The sequence below is a fragment of the Oryctolagus cuniculus genome, chromosome 6, assembly GCF_051225735.1.
Source record: "Oryctolagus cuniculus isolate XC-2025 breed Fujian yellow rabbit chromosome 6, ASM5122573v1, whole genome shotgun sequence".
In the NCBI taxonomy this organism is placed as follows: domain Eukaryota; kingdom Metazoa; phylum Chordata; class Mammalia; order Lagomorpha; family Leporidae; genus Oryctolagus; species Oryctolagus cuniculus.
The window spans coordinates 15,273,781-15,294,370 of NC_142872.1; the positions used below are offsets into that span (position 1 = coordinate 15,273,781).

General features: G+C 46.6%; 1 long non-coding RNA gene across 1 annotated transcript; it reads right to left on the bottom strand.

Moving 5' to 3' along the window:
- Nucleotides 1–1,147: 1,147 nt before the first annotated feature.
- LOC149126027 (uncharacterized) lies at nucleotides 1,148–18,277 on the bottom strand. The gene is made up of 5 exons (XR_016235277.1): nucleotides 18,161–18,277; nucleotides 8,176–8,353; nucleotides 7,942–7,992; nucleotides 5,826–7,072; nucleotides 1,148–2,028 (listed from the first exon to the last, which is right to left on the bottom strand). It is a non-coding gene; the product is annotated as an uncharacterized LOC149126027 (long non-coding RNA).
- Between the last annotated feature and the right edge of the window lie 2,313 nt (nucleotides 18,278–20,590).

Genomic DNA, 20,590 nt, shown 5'->3' on the forward strand with positions numbered 1-20,590 from the left:
AAAGCAAAGGGCTAGACCAGGCAGAAGCCAGGAGCCAGGAGCTCCATCCAGGTCTCCCATGTGGTGCAGGGGCCCAAGTACCTGGGCCATCTTCTGCTGCTTTTCACACACATTAGCAGGGGGCTGCATCAGAAGCAGGACAGCCAGACTCAAAACGTTGCCCAGATAATGGGATGGCCGTGTTGCAAGTGGTGGCTGACCTCGCTGCACCACAAAGCTGTTATATTTGTACTTTCTTAAGTATTTGGAGTTAAGCGCTCCAGCAACTTAAAAATAGAGCTAAATGAATTAACCAGATTATGAAGCATTTCATCAGCATGAGATTCAGCAAAAATGTGAGAAAGAACGATATAAAATTATTAAAGCATATCTGCAAATTCTGTTTATTTAAATTGAAAGTCTAAGTTTCATCTGAGGATTTTATTGTGATGATTATATGTCTAAAGAAAAATAAGCTTCAAATTGAGATTGAGTCTACTTTTAATTTTTTTCATTATCATTGATTATTATGAAAGCTAACTAATACACTTAGAAAGGACTACACAGAATAAGTTAATAAAAGTACAGCTATAGCTTAGCTGCAAATTTTTACATTTAAAGTTGGACATCTTCCCAATTGCAATTAATATAAAAAATCTGGCCACCAAAAACAACAGTTTGAATATTAAAACCCAAAAATTAGAATAAAAGCCATTGAATGATTTTCAGTGTTACTGAATAAAACTGAGATATGTTCCTAGGAAAGAAAATAAATTTCCTGGAAATCCTTTCATTACAACACTTGACTCTTTAAGTATTTTTGTTAATATTAGAGCGTTACTGAGGTTAATATGTAGCTAGCGATCATACACCCAGGAGATGGATTTATGGTTCACCTGTCTCCTCATGGTGAATTCTGAAATAAAAGTAAATTATGCCTTCTTTTCCCTACATCGTCACTCTCCCCTCGAACATCCACACGTATTTACATTTCAGTATGTGGACTGATATGCCCTGCAGGCTGTACATCTATCCTAGTTCAGGAGAGATGGTTAAATGGAGATGACAGAGAGAATTTTTAAAAAGAAAACAGAAAATTGAAGAGTATTCCTGTCTTACTTCAAGGACTAAGGCAATAAAACCCATGTGTTTTATTGTGTTTCTTCTCTATCCTCATAAACATGTGTATAATCAAATAAGGACCTTTTGGTATTGGAAACAGGAAACGTCTACTATACACAATCATCTTTTAAACACACTGCCAGAAACAGCTGAGCCAAGGATGAACCAGGCTGGCTGCTGCCTAGGGCACTGCTGTGTAAGAGTGACCAGACAAAAATGTTGGATTGTGCTCACCAGGCGGCTTCTTAGGGGAGAGAACGGAACCCTGGGGTGGGAGGCACCGTCAGTTCTGCCTTCCAGGAGGAGTGGGCCAGGGGGCTGTAGGCACGACCTTGATGGGTGGAGCATGTAAGACCAGCAGAGCTGAACAGCCTGAGAGTCTATACCCACATTCCCCTGCACCTTTCACCCACAAAGTTCAAGGTCTCTCCAAGACAAACGCAGAGCTAAAGAAATGATTTTCCAAGAATCAGACTATTCACCTGCCAAGTTGCCCACTGCCTCCATCCAGGTCTGGTCACAAATCATGATGACCGCGCCCTGTCCCTCTGCCAGCCGTCCCAGGCGATGGCGGAGTCGCTCAAGAACGTTGCTTTCTTGCTGCTCCTTGTAGTGGGACACTGGGTGGATGGCTCATCCTTCACAGATAAAAATTGTAATTAAAAGCTTCTTCACTCCGTGAACTGCCTATTAGCAAAGAAATCACTCCTATTCCAGCTACTTCCTTCCAGCCATCAGCATCCCATTTGTTCTCAGCTTCTCTCACAGCAACACTGGGCTCAACCACCCTGGTGGTTCCAGCAAATACCTGGGTCCTCAGGGCCTTGTCCTCATCATGACGTACTTTGCTCACCAGGAAAGAAGGAAGTACACAGTACATCCAGCTGGCTTTCGGGGTACTTTTTAAGAATCTTTTTCCATCACCTTCTGGTAAAAAAAAAAAAAAAAAAACTTCATGATAAGAGGTCCAGATTAGAAAAACTAATTACTAAACAACATTATAGTCTCAGAAACTACGTCCTATAAGAATTTCTTGTTACCATTTTACAATTCAGTGACTATATGAGAGTACTCTTCATCCCATTACTTGTATATGAAAATTTCAAAATGGGCCCTAACCCCATCACAATGGAAACTCAGCTATTTTCTGACTCTGCCTCCCTAAGTGTGATCTGGAAGTAATGACACAAAATGGAAAAATATTAAAGGCTGAACGAGGTGTCATGAAAATTCTCCATCAACTACTGGGCACAGGCTGGTCCACTGAGAGTAAGGTCTGCAGGCTTTTGCCCACTTCACTAATTCTAAAAGAATTCACTAATTCTAAAAGAAGGTTCTTTGTTAAGCACCATCTCACTGTAGGATCTGATTTTGTTGCTGCAAACCCTAAGTTTCTTGTTTTTGGTTGGAACATTTACACAAGAAAACGGGTACAGATTACTGGAAAATGGAGTACAGTACACAATGGGTGACAAAGCCCAGCATTTAGCCTTTGACATCAGTGCCATCCTAGTGATAGATGGAGTGAGGATTTGTCACTGAAATTTGGAACTCAACTGCAAGACTGGCTCATGCTAGCTCTGTTGTCATTATATCACAGAATCGCACCATTTCACCCAGCTTTACCAGGAAACCACAAAGGGTTAAATCTTTTAGGATGATGCTTTGGCTTTAAGGAAAACACACAAGGTTTCATGATAAAGTTGTTATTAAAAAGGACTGCTCTGGAGCTGGCGCTGTGGCACAGTGGGTAAAACTGCAGCCTGCAATGCCAGCATCCCATATGGGCGCCGGTTTGAGCCCCGGCTGCTCCTCTTCTGATCCAGCTCTCTGTTATGGCCTGGGAAAGCAGAAGATGGCCGTTGAGGCCAACTAGGGAATGAACCAGAGGATGGAAGACCTCTCTCTCTCTCTTCTCTCTCTACCTCTCCTCTCTCTGTGTGACTCTGACTTTCAAGTAAATAAATAAATCTTTAAAAAAAAAAAAAAGATTGCTCTGATCTGAGCAAACATTAAAATCACTAATTTCATAAGGCCATGATGTTTGGTCTTTATCCTAATGAGCTTACCCGTTCTAACTGTTCAGTTTGCTGAGATGTATGAATCAGCTAGGCTTACACTGACTCTGATATTTTTTTTTTTAGGTTAATAGTAGTTTTTCTGAGACACTGTGAGCATGAAGACAGCTATTAATTTGGGACTCTGTCATCTGACACCAGTAACTTTTTAAAAAGTTTTGTTTATTTGTTTATATAGGTGGTATAACGATAGAAAGAGGGAGAGGCAGAGAGCTCTTCCATCCAGTGGTTCACTCCCCAACAAGCACAACTGCTGGGACTGGCCCAGGCTGAAGCCAGAAACTCCCTTTGGGTCACGCATGCAGGTGGCGAGAGCCCAAGTACGTGAGCATCATCCACTGCCTCCCAGGACGCTCACTAGAGGAAGCTGGCGCACACGCTGCGATGGGGTTCTACTCCAGGCACTCTGAAACAGGATGTGGGAGCCCCAGCAGAGCTCGCCCTGCTGCAACACAAAACCCAGCCTCAACACACACTCTTTACAAGAGACAATTTTCACCAGGAATTTTCTTTCTTTTTTTTTTTTTTTAAGATTTATTTTGAAAGAGTTAGAGAGGGATAGAGAGAGAGAGCGAGTGAGTGTGATCTTCCATCCACTAGTTCACTCCCTAGATGGCTGCGATGGTTGGGACTGGACTAGGCCAAAGCCAGAAGCCAGGAGCTTCCTCCAGGTCTCTCGTGTAGGTAGCAGGTGCCCAAGTACTCGGGCCATCCTTTGCTGTTTTTCCCAGGCCATTAGCAGGAAACTGGATCAGAAGTGAAGCAGTGAGGACATGAACCAGCACCCATGTGGGATACTGGTGTCAGAGGCAATGAAGTTACGCACTGCACCACAATGACGGCCCCTTCACCTGGATTTTTCTCAAAACTTACACAAGCATAGCTGCAACCTTATGTGTATCTGATATGCATGTATATTATGCAGTTTTAATGTGTACCTTAAATATGAAAATGCATTTTCTTTCTTGATTAGGCTGAGTATATACATCAATTAATCTCACATGGATTATTTTATGAAAAAAAATTAGAAGCTAATAAAGTCCAGCATTTCATTCCCACATCTCCAACATTGAATACCTTGTGATGTACATGAAGTCTTTCAGAGTACGTGAGAACAGGTGTAGATACTTTTGAGGTTATAATTCCTGGATATGGTTGTTCCCTGAGCTCTTCCAGAGGCAATAGGCAGATGGTTCTCCCGCAAATAAATGCTTGCATTATACATATAATTCATTATATTATCCTTGTAATAAGTACATCATTATACTCTCTAGAATAGCAAATATTTATTTAAATACTAATGAATATTTATAAATAGTATTTTATAATGATCAACCTCCCAACATTTTATAAAGTTACAAAAATAAATTTGGAATATTACATCTCAGAAAGGAAGGAAATTCTGCCATTGGCTACAGTGCAGATGACCTGTGTGGACCTTACACTAAGTGAAATGAGCCAGTCACAAAAATGGCAAATACTGAATGAGTCCCCTTACCTGCGGTGCTCAGGGTGGTCAGCATTATAGAGATCAAGTACAGTGGAGGCTGCCAGGGGCCTGGGGAGTTACTGTTTACTGTGCGTAGTTTCAGTTTATAAGGTGTGCACGTGGATGGTGGCAATGGTTGCCCAACATTACAAAGGTATTTAATGCCACTGAGCCGCCGTACAACTGAAACAACACCACCACCACCAGTGTGGAAGGCATTTGGTGTACCCATTAAGACACTTCTTGGGATTTCTACTTCCTGTATCAGAGTGCCTGGATTCAAGGCTTGGCTCTGCTCCCAACTCCAGTTTCCTGCTAATGCACACCCGGGAGACCCCAAGTGATGGCTGAGTGGTTGGGCCCCTGCCGCCAACATGGGAAACCGGGATGGAGTTCATGGCTCTAAGACTTCTGAGGAATGAACCAGTGTATGAGAGCTCAGTCACTCACTCTCTCTTTGCTCCTCTCAAAGAAATAAACATTTTAAAAGTTGGTTAAGTGCCCGGCGCCGCGGCTCACTAGGCTAATCCTCCGCCTGCGGCACCCGCACACTAGGTTCTCATCCCGGTCGGGGCACCGGATTCTGTCCCACTTGCCCCTCTTCCAGGCCAGCTCTCTGCTGTGGCCAGGGAGTGCAGTGGAGGATGGCCCAAGTGCTTGGGCCCTGCACCCCATGGGAGACCAGGAGAAGCACCTGGCTCCTGCCTTTGGATCAGCGCAGTGCGCCGGCCGCATTGCGCTGGCCGCGGCGGCCATTGGAGGGTGAACCAACAGCAAAAGGGAAGACCTTTCTCTCTAACTCTCTCTCACTGTCCACTCTGCCTGTCAAAAAAAAAAAAAAAAAAAAAAAGTTAGTTAAGATGGTAAATTTTATGTGTACTTTATTATCGTATTAAACTAAAAGGAAAATATAATGTGTTGAACTTTATTTAGAACCAGGTCCCTTCTAGTTTTTGGGATTTAAAAAAAAATCATTTGCTCATCTCTGGTGCTACTAGGATTTAAAAGGCCAAACCCCAGGTCAAACAACAAACTTCAGAATTTATTTCAGTTGTTCAGAATTCATTGAGCACCTGCCATCGATATATTTAAGAAGTATTAGGAAATGCAAGGCAGTCTCTTCATAAAAGCTTCCAGAATTCCTTGTAATTTCTTACCTATCCAAAACCAAATTCCAGTGAATTTTTATCAAATGGTGAACTCAGAGACATGAAGATCTGAGGTGTTTCCAACATCTCCTTGGGGTCTAGGTAGGTTTACTTCCAGAGCTTTGCTCCACAGCTATCAAGTCCACACAAAGTTGCAAGTTCTTGGATAACAGATTCAATGCCAAGATCAGCTTGCCTAGCAAACCAGGATTCTGTCAAAGAATGGACATAATTTAATGCTCAAGGAAGGAGACCTGGGGATATGACTAGGAGAGGTGCTGGTAGCAGGGATGACGTAATTTTGTGAGAAATGAGCTCCCCAAAATAAAAGGTATTTTGCTTTCACTGGAAATCCAACCACACACGGTTCTCATTTCTTAGTTTTCATGGTCCTAACAGTCCCAAACACGGCATCACTACCCAGGGTGGTGAGCCTAACTCAGTACTGACGCAAGGGAGGAGGAGAGGAGCTAAAGCCAGCCAGCCCCCAACCCGCGCCTGCCATGGGAGGTGGGGAGTGGAGCAGTGGGATCCCTCATTCAGGACTTGGTAGGGGCAGAAGGCGGAGTGATCAACATTAAGCCACTATGACCTACTTTTAACGCCAGCCATGGAGGCGCCTCACTGGATTGTGAGTCCTACACAGTAGAATGCTTTAGAACAAAGAGTGTGCAAAGTGCATCTTGCGCACAGAGAGGCATTTGAAGCTGAAAAAAATACCCCAATATACAATGGCCTCTTGTTTAATTATAGTAATTATTCATCAGGCTCCAGATGTTAGGAGAGGGGAAAAAAAAACTTTATCTTTTTATGATTAGAAGCATGAATCCTTTCAAATGTGCGTGTCACGGAAATGGAATGTATCTAATCATCAACTTGCAGCTGAGAGTTCAGAGCCAACAACTGCAGCCCATCCACATCCTTATGAAAAGGATTTGTTTCCAAAGCAAGAGAGGGATACCTTCCATTCAGGGGAAATGCGCCCCGGACAGAGGGCAAAAGTACAGGGCGCGTGCCAGCCGCATCTAGGACGATTTTCCAGTGTTCAGTCAAATTCTTGTCCCAAAAAACAGTGACGGCCATGGATCTGTTGTGAGGCTGCTCTAGTTTTTTGGAAGATGATTGAGAATCCCGAAGGGAATCAAGGTCCTCAAAAGTTATGTTTCATTCAGTGCAGGAAGAAGGCAAGGTGACCTCTCAGTAGACAAAAGCAGGAAGTCCTCGTCTGGAGACTGGTCCCTTAGGCCTGAGCAAATCTACATTAAAGAGAAGACAGCAAACAGTTCCTGCTGCCAGACTCTCTAAGATCAAACTGGACAATTTTTGGGGTAAGGTGAGCAGTCTCCGAGATGTTCTGAAAGAGAATCTCACCTCCTGATATTTGTTCATGCCCTTAAAAGTACCCTTCTTCCACTTGGAATAGGGCTGACTATGAGGCCAATAGGATATTGTAGAACTGTGTGTAATTCAACGTAAGCCCTTGAGGACATTGGTGTGTTCTCTCTCTCCCTCCCTGTCTCTCTCTCTCTTCCCCCCTCTCCCCAGCCCTCTCTTACATCACCCACTCTGGGGGAAGCCAGTCATCAGCCAGTAGACACTCAATCTGTCCAACAGAGGGGACCGTGATGAGAAACTCAGGCCACCTGCCCATAACCAACACTAATATGCCACTTGAGAAGTGCCCTCTGGAATCCGGCCTCCAACCTCAGTCTGGCCTTGCGATGACTTCAATCACAGCTGGGCGAGATGTAAACTACACTGTAGGGGAGACTCCTGGGCAGAATCAGCCAGGCCAGCTGCTTCCACATTCCAAACCCACAAGAACGACATGAGGTAGTAGATGTCTGTTGTGTTAAGCCACTACATTTGGGTTAACCATGGCATAGAGCAATCGTTCCCTGCTCATGTGATCAACCACTACTTAGCTGGATCCTCTTATCTTGAGGCTTCTCCATAAACTAAGTCACACATGTCATTTCAGGCCCAGATAAATACACGGACTATGTGTGCACACATGTGTGCACAAATATATGTATGTGTGTTGGGGGAATCCTTCCATCCCTAAGTCTATTCCGCCCCATGGTGTAGGATGCAGTTCAATGACATCACAACCTGCCTCACTTACCTATTTTACGGACTCTGACGTTACAACACGGGTTTCAGGAACCTTTTCTCTCTGCGCGTAAAGAAGAAACATAACAGTAGCTTCACAAATAAGTGACCTCAGTTTGAAGGTATCTTTAGATCAGCACCATATTCAAGGTAACTTGCCAAACATGGGCAAGACTCATAGATCTGCAGCATGCACAGCCCATCCCCATCCTCAAAAACTTAAGTAAACACCATGGACAAGCATTACCTAGGACGTGGGCATCCCAAATCGGAGTGTGTGGTTGGAATCCTGGCTCCATTTCCAATCCAGCTATCTGGTGCAATCCTGGGAGATGACTCAAGTGGCCTGCCACCCAAATGGGAGACTCGGATTATGTTCCAGGCTCCTGTCTTTGACCTCTGTCATCCTAGACCGTTGTGAGCACCTGGGATGTGAACAAGACGCTAGATTAGATAACAGGCAGGACTATGAAACAGGCTCAAGGGAAACTGATACAGCTATTTCAGGAGGAGGAAGCAGCATGGGACCCAGCCAGCCTGGGAACGTTCAGAGATGGAAACCTGGCACATAGACTGGGAACGGACAAAAGACCCTGAGTGCTGGTCCCAGGGATTTATAGTTAACTGGGAAGCCAGCAAATTGCAGTGAACAAATCGTAATGACTGTGTGAAAATCTTGCTTCAGGAAAACAGCCGTGTATATAGAGAATCAATTACAGGGCCAAAGGAGGATGAAGGCGGGACAGTCAATAGGGTGTGGTGTTGGTGCGGTGTTGGTTCGGTGCTGGTTCGGGGAGGGGAGATGGAGGGAAGAACGAGGGAGTGAGAACAGAAAGCATGGGTGTGTATGAGGTGTGGAAACTGAAGTCTCTGGATTCTGACCCTAAGGGAGGACGCTGAGGCAGACGAAGGTGGGAGAGCCTGGGGCAGACACGGAAGACGCAGGTGTTTGGCTCAGGATAGAAACCGGGCCTTTACAGAATTAGAAATGAACAGAAAAGCTGCTGGGAGGTGGGAGCAGGGAAATGCTAATTCAAATGAAATATACATTGGAATCTGTAGCCCTCCACTATATCACCCTCAGACTGCAGGTGGGTGCCTTTTGCAAGTACAAACACTTTGATTTGCATTGGAAACTGTCAGCTGGACTTGCAAATAAAGTAGAAAATCATTCTGCATAGCAATGCAAATGTCCTTTGCATCCACAGGTAAAAAGATTGAAAAGCTCCAAATGAGAGATGGGAAAAAAAAGCCTTTGCTTTTAAAAAATTTTTGGGCAAATGAGCTTTCTAAAGGAATCAAAGCTGACCCCGCCTCTATCTTGCAGATTGCTTTTAAAGAATTCTTTGCCTTGCCATACTTTCATGAAAGAGCTAAAAAAATACCATGACTTGATCTGTTTTTCTAACCCCCACCTTCCAAGCAGCTCAGCCAGGGAAAAATCAAAACCTGTCTACTTGCTGGCAATCAGTTAATTGTGTGAAGTGCCCCGCGCCATCTGATTTAAATGTACTGCTTCCCTCTCTATTCTTAATTTGTTCTATGTGCTTAGCTGGAAAAATTTTCCAGATACAGCTCTTCCAACATGCAAATGCCAAGGCTTTTATGCAAAGCTAGGGTTTAAACCCAGCTTTTTAAATAAGGTCACTGGGTTTTTAATTTTTCATGAAGCAAATGTTTACTACCTAGGAGTTTTGTTGCAAATTAGACCTGACCCTGGCTGGAGTAACATGATGGACAGAATACAAAACCAGTAACAACAACAGGGCCGACGCCGTGGTGTAGCAGGCTAAGCCTCCACCTGTGGCGCCGGCATCTCATATGGGCACAGTTCATGTCCCAGCTGTTCTTCTTCCAAGATAGCCCAAGTGACTGGGGCCCTGCACCTGCATGGGACACTTGGAAAAAGTTCCTGGCTCCTAACTTCAGATCGGCTCAGTTCTAGCTGTTGCAGCCATTTGGGGAGTGAACCAGCACATCAAAGACCTCTCTCTCTCTCTCTCTCTCTCTCTCTCTCTCTCTCTCTCCCTTTCTTGGTGTGTGTGTGTGTCTCTGTCTCTCTCTGTCTGTAACTCTACCTCTCAAATAAATAATAATAAACAATAACAACAACAACTGACCAGGGCCTGTGTGGCACTATGTTAAATACCTTCAATATTCTCACAATTACAGTACTGAGGGTTTAATCCACATCACGAACCAAGCACCAGACAGCCTGGGTTCTCACTCCGGGGCCTACAAGCAGGCATTTTCCGGGGGTGTTCTGGTTGGCATCCACTGGAACTGACCACATGCAGCTGTGTAAACAACACAAGGTGGCATCTTCCTAAGCCCCCTTTGTAGCCACATCTTCGCCAGTTCTGACCTCTTCCGCCTCACTCACCAGGCCAACCGTGTGATGCCCTCAGTGCCCCAGGGTGATGTCCCCATGTCAGGGTCAGCTGGTCAGCAGTCTTCATTCTCTCTTGCCTTGGAAGTAATGCAGTTACATAGTCTGGTGATTATGAAGTGGACACCTTTGGGGGACCAGTAGTCTGTCTACACATCGGGCCTCTGAGGTAGAGGACATAAAATTCAAGTAGATTTAAAGTGCTAGAAATTACAACAGTAAATAAGAGAAGATGACAGCGGTGAGTAGAAGATTCAGAAAAAACAGCTGGCAGAACCGATATGCAGATGAGCGAGCGCAGCCCTGGAGACCCACTTCCTGGTCCTGGGTGTTTACCCACGGCCTCTACAATGCCTTCATTCACCCACTGAGAGTCAATATCAACAAAGTCCAGTCTGTGCATGTCACCCTGACGGGGGTAATGAATATATCAATTTCCGATCCAGAGCTAAAACCAGTAAGCAGAGACTAGATCTGTGCAAAGAGTAGCACAGTTTATTTGGCAGTGAGGGAATAAATACACATTCACACGTGAGTGAAGAGCTAACATTACTGGGCCAAAGAGTTGCCTGGAAATGAGAAAGAAAAGAAAGAATTGTACCACTAAGAGACAGCAGGAGAGATCCCTCCATTCCACGGTGGGAAGACAGAAAACAAGAATCATACAGCCAAGTGCATTCCACAGTACAGAGAGAGCCCTCCCCTACTTTCCACTTCTTTTTATAAGGAAGTAGGTGGCACCCCAATCAGATACACAGCAAGGGCTGGGGGCAGGCACACACCCTGATCCTGGATGCGGCAGGTGCATCCTGGGAACATGGGCGTGTCCAGCCAAGAGTTAAAGAGACAGCATCATTTCGCAGGGCTACAAGAGTTCCAGCACGCCTAAACTGTAACTAGTTACCGCCTATCAATCCTTGTAGCTCAACCAGGAAGAACCATGACCCATTCTACGCTTAGCCTCCTGCCATCCTGCACTGTCATCATTACTTTGCTAATTCGAATGCAGTTTACTTAAGCCCTAACAGGGCCGGAAAGACTGCAGAATTCACTGAAGGAGAAAACCAGGGAAGTCACAGGAGAGTCTGGCAGGGTCCCAGACACGAAGCTGTTGCAGTCCCGACAGTCACGGGTGGCAGAGTTCACTGTTGTCAACCAGCACAGTAAGAAGATATGGCATGGGCAGCCAGGAAAAGCCAAGGAAGCTTCCCCACGTCACGAGGCCCAGGGTTTCCACTGAGTGTTCACCATGCAGACTTGACTGACCCGTCCGCGGCTTGCCCGTGTGGATGATCTGGGTCTGTGGCACAGTCAGTCCTGCAAGACTACAAATCCCCACCCTCAGTCACGTGACTGATCTTTCTGGTGTGGCCAGTAACATCCTCCACTGACTCAATGAATCCAGTCCCACCCAGAGATCTGGTGAGGCCAGTCCTTGCCCTAAGCAAAGTGACTCAGGTCAGATGAGACACAATTATCTTCCAAAAGCTAAGGTTCGAAGGCCAGGCCTCTGTTTGGGCAAGGTCAATGACTACACAGACTTCACGAGACTCACTGAAGCTAAGAAATTCTGAGAAGGAACGCAGTCCCTCTACCTCCCACCAGCGCTCCAGGAAGGACTCAGAGGGGGGTACTTTGAGACCCACCCAGGATAGACCTGTGCTGTTGGATGGAAGGGCTGATTCCTGACACGGGGCCCAGTAGCCATCACCCCACAGCCCAAGCAGCAGATATGTTGGGGGAGGTGGGGTCCTCTCTACAGGGGAGGGGAGAGGACAGCCGTTCCTCAGTGGAATGGAAGCCAGAGCAGAGGAGGGCACAGGCAGGGGAAGGCAAGGGGACGACTATACAGGTTGGCAGCAGTCATGTGCAGAACCCGCTGACAAGCAAAGGACCATTAGACAGAAATCGCAGCGAGGCATGATGGGGAGGGTGAGCGTGATCTTACACCTTGGACAGGGTGACGTGTCTGAGAAGGAATGGAGACCCAAGGTACAACAAGCCAGGACAGCAAGTATAAACAACATTATCCTAGACAACCCAGAGCACGTTCAAGACATTTTAGGGGGTGGCTACGGATTTCAGAAACAAGAGGCTGGTCACAAATTCCCCTCGTTTGGCACAATTCACTTGACTTCCTGTGCTCATCATTCATCCTGGACCACGTTTGGTCCTGTCTCCATGACACCTGCAGTGAGACTGGCCTGGAGGGCCTCGCCCAGGCAGTGTCTGTCTGATGGGTTTGGAACAGGGTCTCAGCACAGGCTGCCCAAGCTGTGCAGGGCAGTGTGCAAAGCCTGGGAGAGCCTTGGCCTAGAGTGAGACCTGCCCCTAAGCCTCGGGGCTAATCTTCCGCAGTGTTTAAGAACTTGAAACTGAAGATGACCTTAAGGCAGATTGTACCTGCAAGGACTCAATTGCCCATGGCCTCCGTAGTGCTGCCATAAGCAACATTTAAAGGTGAGATAGACAAGAGAGACAGAGAAAAGGCACGTCACTGCATACATAGCCCTGATGTAGAAGCTGTGGGTTGGGGCCAGCGTTGTAGCCTAATATGTTAAGCTGCTGCCTGCTGTGCTGGCATCCCATGTGGGCACCACTTCTCGTCTAGCTCCATGCTAATGCACCAGGGAAGGGAAAGGAAGATGGCCCAAGTGCTTGGGCCCCTGTACCCAGATGGGAGACCAGGAAGAAGCTCTGGGCTACTGGCTTTGGCCTGTCCCAGCCAGGGAATCGTTGATGACAGGTGCCCCAGAGTTCGGAGTGGACTAAGAGCAACACTTCAGTGGTTCTGGGAGCCTGAACTCAAACACACACACATCCTGTTCAAACAGTTAAAACACCAGCTTAACCCATAGGCCTCAAGCTTGACAAAAAACAAACAAACAAACAAAAAAAAAAAAACAAACCACTTTTTCCAACCAAAAATGCACTGGCACTGGCAGCTACATCTCGATTTCAATTCTGTCTCTGCGCATCACATGGGAGAGGAAGCGATGGAGTTGTCAGGGGCTGGCTCCTCCCGAACCCTCTGTCTCAGCACAGTTCCGGTGCCTGCCGGTGTTCCAGGCTTGGACACCCACCCTTTCTGTTAGAGACGAAATTTCTTTGCTTCATCTATCCCAGGTGCTAGGTTCATGGCCAAGGCCTGTCTAACAAAAGTCCTTCACAAAAGTGTCCCCACTTATGAGTAAGTGCTACCTGACACAGGAGCCTCTAAGAGGAAATGGGTGGCCCTGTGGATTCCTAGGCGGGGCTGCACAAAGGGTGGGCAGCGTGGAGAAATGCAACAGGGCAAAGAGGGTGGGCGCTCAGGGTGGTGAACCAGAGGGAGCCTCCCGGGTTTCTTCTCTCTGCCCTGCACTCTTCAGATGCAAGGCTGCTCCTTCCTCCAGGAAGACAGAGGCGCCTCTCTCAAGGGGGTCTCAGGACCTGCTGCAGGGGAGGCTCAGAAAGCCGGTTCTAGGGGACCAGCACCGTGGCGCAGTGGGTAAAGCAGCACCTGGGACACTGGCTTCCCACTGGGTGTCAGTTTAGTCCCGGCAGCTCCACTTCTCACCCAGCTGGTAATGTGCCTGGGAAAGCAGCAGAAGACGACTAGAGGGCTTGGGCCCCTACACCCACATGGGAGACCTGAATGAAGCTCCTGACTTCTGGCTTTGACCTGGCCCTGCCCTGGCTGTTTTAGGCATTTGGGGAATAAAGCAGCAAATGAAAGCACTCTCCCCCTTTCTTTCTTTCTCTCTGTCTCTCTCTATCTCTCTGTAACTCTGCTCCTGCTGTTTTTTCCACAGCATGTCCTGAACGCCCTAGGCTCTCTCCACTTCTTCCACTTCTGCCCTTTGTTCTCACAAGGAAGTGAATGGGAACCCACTGAGCACTGCCCTTCCAGGCCACATCCCAGCCCGGGTCCCTCAAGCAGGCTCTGGGTGCAATTTCATCCATCGATTGACGACAAAAAGATGTATAAAGCACTGTCAGAAAGCAGGCAGGGGGCCCCCACGCTGAGCATGAGCAGATAAGCAGGGGCAGGGCTGGCAGAGTGCAGCGCAGGGCATCCAGGCAGGAGGTGAGCAAACCCTGAGCCCAGAGGGTGCAGAGATCCCTGCCTGGAGCCGCATCTGTGGGCCTTCAAGGTGACCTTGACAGGACATGAAGCTGAAGAAGACAGAAGAGCTCCAAGACAAAGCTTGTGTGACTTATCCTGCGGGAGAAGGGAGGTTTATAGAGATCTTACAGGGAGTAGACAGTGTCAGCTTTGTGCTGACAGAGGTAGACAGTGGAGCTGAGTTTTACTGGACCAGATACTAGCTAATAGACAGTGGATAAGAAGGCCCAGACCTTAAGGACAATTTCTTCCGTGGAAGATGCAGATACACCACCTCCTGTCAAAAATGTGCTAAGGTGCCCTATACTTCCATTGTGGGTGATTAGATCCCTGGGTTCCTAGGCAGAACTCCCGCCTCCTGAGTTGGCCCCAGAATCCCTGTCTGTCACTCATCAAGTCCCCAGGGGCTCAAGTGTGTCCAGGAAGGTCTGACTGTGTGGTGTCTGTTGCTATATCTGTATGTACATGTTTCATATAGCTTTATTTGCCATTTTTGTACAAGAAAGGTACAGGAGGGAACTTTCAAAAATTCATGGAAAAATGAAATTGAAAAGGCAAGTTTATCTTGGTGCAAAAACTGTAGAAATCTAGGCATAGTTTTTTTTTTTTTTATATACTACACATTGTCCACAAACTTCTGGAAGAGCCCTCCTATTGTTATAATTTTAAATATACATTTTGAAAACACTGGTGCAGAAGTTAAATCCTGCTTGGGACAACCACACCTCATGTACGAGTGGCTGGGTTCAAGTCCCAGCTCCACTTCTCATCCTAGCTTCCTGCTAATGCAGATCCAGGGCGGGCAATGGAGATGGTGCATGCAGTTGTGTGCCTTGGCAACCCACACTGCAGACCTGGGCTGGATCCCCAGTTCCCAGCTTCGGTCTGGCCCAGCCTGAGTCACTGTGGGCTTTGGGGGAGTGAACCAGCACATGGAAACTTTCTCTCTCTCTCTCTTCATTTCAGATAAAATGAAAACAAATTCAACTGTTTTTTTCAAAACTCTCTTCCCTTTAAGAAACAGAGAAATTATTTCCAAAATTATCTGAGAATAATTCTGACTTTCCTCGGTTGGTCCTGTAACTTTCTTTTGGATTACACAAAAAAGGGAGCTGCGCAGGAAGACACTGAGACATTTTCAGATGAGCAGGGTCTACCTTCTAAAGTGAAAATCTGCAGCAAGCTTTCGTAGAAGTCAGGCTATCTTGAATAGCAAAGACAGTTTGGAGATGCAGTTTGGCATTATCTAACAAGTCTTTCTGCATCCCTTTAGGAGAACAGGTGCATCCCTAGCATTGGGATGGGGCATCTGTCTTGTGGCCACGGAGACATAAATGGTTTACAATACAACAAGCTGTATTTGGTAATTAAGATGCTGTGCCTTGATGCCCATCACTTATATCTTTTGAAACACCCTTGCAAGAAGATCAGAAAAGCACAGAGTGGAGCTGTCAAAAGGGGGTGTGTGGCCTGGGAGAGATGACAGCAGGGAGTAAAGTGAGAGGCTTTTCTGCTGCTTCCTTTGTCCAGTGATGCTAAAATTAACGGTGCTATTTTCACACTTGTAGGCAGTGTGATTATGGCCCCAGCGAAGTTTCTACCTTTCCCCAGAGTCCCTGAGGGCTTTCATAGCAACTGGTCAGTGGCAAAGGCATACATAATCACCATCTCCCATTGTTGAAAAATAAGCAAACAGCTGTTCTCCAGAACAACCATGGTTTGACAAATTACCAGGGCAATACAATATTTGGAAGAAATCATGAAAACCTTCCACAAGGCAAGAAAAAAAATCAGCGGGATCCAAACCGGAAAGGAAAAAGGAAAAAGGTCTCTTTCTATGGGTGACAAGATCTTTCCTAGAGACAACTCTAACGTTGCTATCAAAAATACTCTCCCAAAATAAAAGGTGATACCTATGTCACACACACTTACACAATGGAATATCATTGAGCCTTAAATAAGACAATCCGCTATTCACAACAACGTGGAAAAACTAGAAGACAATATATGAAATAAATACGCCAGACCCAGTCAGTTACTGCATAATCTCACTTCCAAACGGAACCTTAAAGAAAGTCCACCAAATAGAAATAGGGAGATGAGTGGTAGTTATGGAGGAGAGGGCGGGGAGGTTCAGTGTTGGGCAAAGGGCACAAATGTTCAGTTACACTAAGTTTGCGAGAGCTGAGCTTAAGTTCACTGAGTATGGCTGCCAGGGTAGGTAAGTCTGCTAAGCCGGAAATCACAAGTCTCCAGGTAATCCTATCTTCCTATGCTTCCATCAAACCTCCCCCTTTCCCGGATGCATCTACTTCATCCAGGACCTAAGGAGGGGCACCGTGAAAATATGGACTTTGAGATCCATGTGAAACATGTAGTGGTTTCATGCTGGAGGCTCCACCCCCAACCTCATGAAAGAGACTGACTAGTGGGTGTGGGGCTCCCTCCCTCTGCCTCTCTTCGGCCGCAGACCAGGCTGCAGGTGCTGTCAGCAGCCCTCTCTCACTCCCTATCCCCCACCCCTCCTCCTGTGGGCAATCTTCCGGCCTGCCGGCCACCCAGGTCAGGTATTTCTCTGGGCAACCCACCCTCACACGTGTGTGTGTTCACTTCTCACCTCTGGGATACATTTCATTACTCTGTGCACCATACACACGCCAGCACTAAGGATGCTTGCCTTTGTGGACAATTAAGTGCCTGGAGTAACGCACCCCTTGCGACATCATAGGTAGCAGTAACTGCAACATCTTCCGGACACTTGCTAGAAGAGCAGGTGGGTATGTGAGTAAGCCTGACTGTGGGTAATCATTTCATTAACAAGTATGCATAGCAAAACATCCCATTGCACACTGTAAATACCACCATTTTGATTTCTGAATATTGGCTCCATAAACATGGGGAGGGGCAGCAGAATTTCACAGGCAGATCCAAGCCGATTCACACCCTTCCGCCTGTGGCTCTCACCTCTCAGCCCACAGGGCCACCTTGGGGCCATGCCCATGTGCCCCGCTGAGGATGCAGTGGCCCGGGGCACCACTGATTCCCCAGCTGCCTCCTTGACCTCTACATCACTGCAAAATTCAACTCAATGCACTAACAACTCCGACTCCTATTTATGCCAGGACTTTCGAAAAAACTTAAAAAAAAACAAGATTCTCATCATGGAAGCATTATTTTTTACTGAAGGCACGGTTCATAAACAGGGGTGGGAGGGATTCGAGCTGGTTGATGAAGGTCAGGTCTATTTCTATTTTGAGATCCGGTAATGTAAGCACAGTCAGGCCTGTGTTTAAAACATGGACACAAAACCAACACCTAGATAGTAAATGTTTTTACATCTAAGTTGGAGATAAGATGGAATTTATTTGTGACAGTGGCAGTGACAAAACAAACCAAAAGCAGCATGTGACCAGTGCAATTGGCCAGAACCCATCAACTAGCTGCCTCAGGTGCAAGTGAGCCCTGGCTATGACTATGCTACCTGCACCTTTCTTTAATTAGTCATCCCCTACAGAGAACTCGGCCTTATGGTCTGGGAAACAAGAACGCATGTACAGAGAAGCAAAGACAGTTCCATATCCAAACACAGCAGAAGCAGTAAGAAGAGTCAGTCCCCTCATTCAGTTAAAATCCACAGAATTCAGAGTTTAAACAGAAACCCAGAGGACTATCTGTTTTTCCCAGCTTTTAAATGCCCTCCTTTAAGCAGGCTGCCTTTTCGCTCATTCCACTGACCTGTGACTATTCAATCCGTGTTTCCACAGCCTCTGCAGAGCAAAAACGCCTTTCTCGGCAACAGTGCTGCTTTGCACGACACTTTCTGTGTGAGCCAGTACAGGGGGAGAAGGCAAGGGAGGAGGGTGTGGAGTTTCAGAAATGCCAACTCCTGCGCACCTGACACCGCCTCCTCGTGCTGCGCTGTCTCTGCACTTGGCACTGCCACCCAAGTGTGGTGAACCAGATGAGAAACCTCTGTGAAACCCCTGTGATTCCTTGTCAAACAAAGGTGTGCAAGGAAACAACAAAGAGCAGGAAGAGCCCAGCCAGAGACGCAACCACCGGAGACCTCCCTACACCTGCCCAGGATTCCCTGTGTCCCTAGCACCCTGGATTTGATGAAGGCTTCGGGCAACTGGTCAACAGCTGAGGGTCTTTACCCGCAGACCACGTGGCCAAGGAAATAAAAGGGCGTGGCCAAGTTCTTGAGGTGACGTCACTGGTTCTCACGAGACAGCCTGGACGGCAGGCAGGTTCTGCCTGTCCTGGGTGAGGGTGACAGCACACCGGATGTGACCTGAGCTGTCCTTGTGCACACAAGTGTGTGTATGGAGAATAAAGCCTGTCTGTTGTGGGAACACAGAGGGCATTGAGCCCAAAGCCTCATATACATTAAAAATATAATGGGAGAGATTTTTATCTTCCATGAATATTTAATTCTCCTGAAAGCTAACCATCTGCAAATCACAATACCCCAGCGCACGTGTGTGATTTGTTCTGTTGTCTTTCAAAACACAGCTCTTCCTGTGATGCCTTGAAAGTTGCTTAAATGTGCATTGATCCCTTTGATCTAATGAGCTTGCGGGTTTTAAAACAAAGTCAGCACCATCCTCTCATCTGTTTGTGTGGAGGAAACACAATGATGAGGGAAGCCAGGTTGGTTTCCACTGTTTTCCTAGTGGCCTGTATCATAATTCACCCGTGTTTTGAATGCCGTTTAATTTTTGCTGATGTCTTTTTATCTGAGCTTCATGTGAACTTAAAAAGAGTTCCATTGATATGCAACCTACTGTGATTATGATATGCTGTCCGCCCTGTTGCCTGCAGCTGCCTGAAGCTTAATTATGCATGCATGCATGCAAAGCCCAGATGCTCGGCCAAGACTGCCTCAACCGGCTAGTTTCTCACTTGTTTTTGTGTGAATTATAATTGGGCCGATCTCTGCTTTCTCAACCCATTCTGTGGCTTCAGCCTGCTCCTCTTTGCCTCTGCTGCTCCCTCTGCCTCACTGGGGAAGGAACCCTTTGCCAATCTGAAGTGCCTCTGCGAACTGAGTAGGGGCATTCATGGATTTGACAAATCCTTTTACCTACGCAGCAATTTTAAAAGGTACAAAAACTGACCCTAGCCCCAATCAGTTTTCCTCCAGATGGTCGGTAGCTGAAGAAAAAAAAAGAACGAACGAAAGAAGAAAGAATAGTTAACTAGAAGCTGGCATCTGGGCGGAAACAAAGAAGGCTTGGAGCCAGGCGTCCACAAGGGAAAGGAATACTGGGAACAAAGCCTTACACCTGCTGGAAGAAGGTAATGGAGACCAGCGACAGCACATCCGTGAAGCTGCTCATCCTCCATTCAGGGAGCCTTCTGTGAACTGCTTTGCAGCCTACCTAAGGGATCCCAGTCTTTAGGAACAACAAAGCCTCCTCTCAGAGTGTGAGCCTGCGAACGGCATTGCACTAAGCACAAAACAACCACGGTAGTGTTACCCTGGCTGCCCTTTGCTGAGATGTGCAGATGGGGGACCCCTCCCACAGGAGGGCAGCTGCTGGTCAGACCTCTTTCTGAGGCAATGTCAGAGACACAGGCATTGTTTTTAAAAGGGATCATCAAATTAAATGCACAGATTAAGCTCAGTGACAGTCACAGGCTATTTTGTGATCCCTAACCTTTGAAACATTGTATGGAATGGTATTGAAGCTCCAAGAGTAAGTAGAATTATGATATGATAATTATCTGTGACAATTTTAAGACTTGGTAAAAAAAATATCATTGGGTATTTGTCATTCAGTGAGATGACTTCTATTTAAAGAATGATTTTAATAACTAGCATTTTCTTCTAAGACACTGTTATAGGAAAAATTGTTTCAATGTTAAGAAGGTCAGGTAGACTCTATTCAGGATTGTTGGGATGGGTGCAGGGCTGACCACAATGGAATTGTGCAGTCAGGGGAGATCGGTCTACACTACAAACAGAATAAGGAAAAAGGGGCACTTAGAACAGAGAGAGGATGGTTGATGGTCAGAGATGTCTGACTAAGGGGTGATTTTGGTCGAACCACCTCACCGAATTCTTGCCAAAGGCAGGCAAGGGTGTTCAGAGATCACACAGGGGATATTAACGCAGAGCAGCTATGGAGGTAAAGGAGTCCCTCTAACCTGAGTTATCAG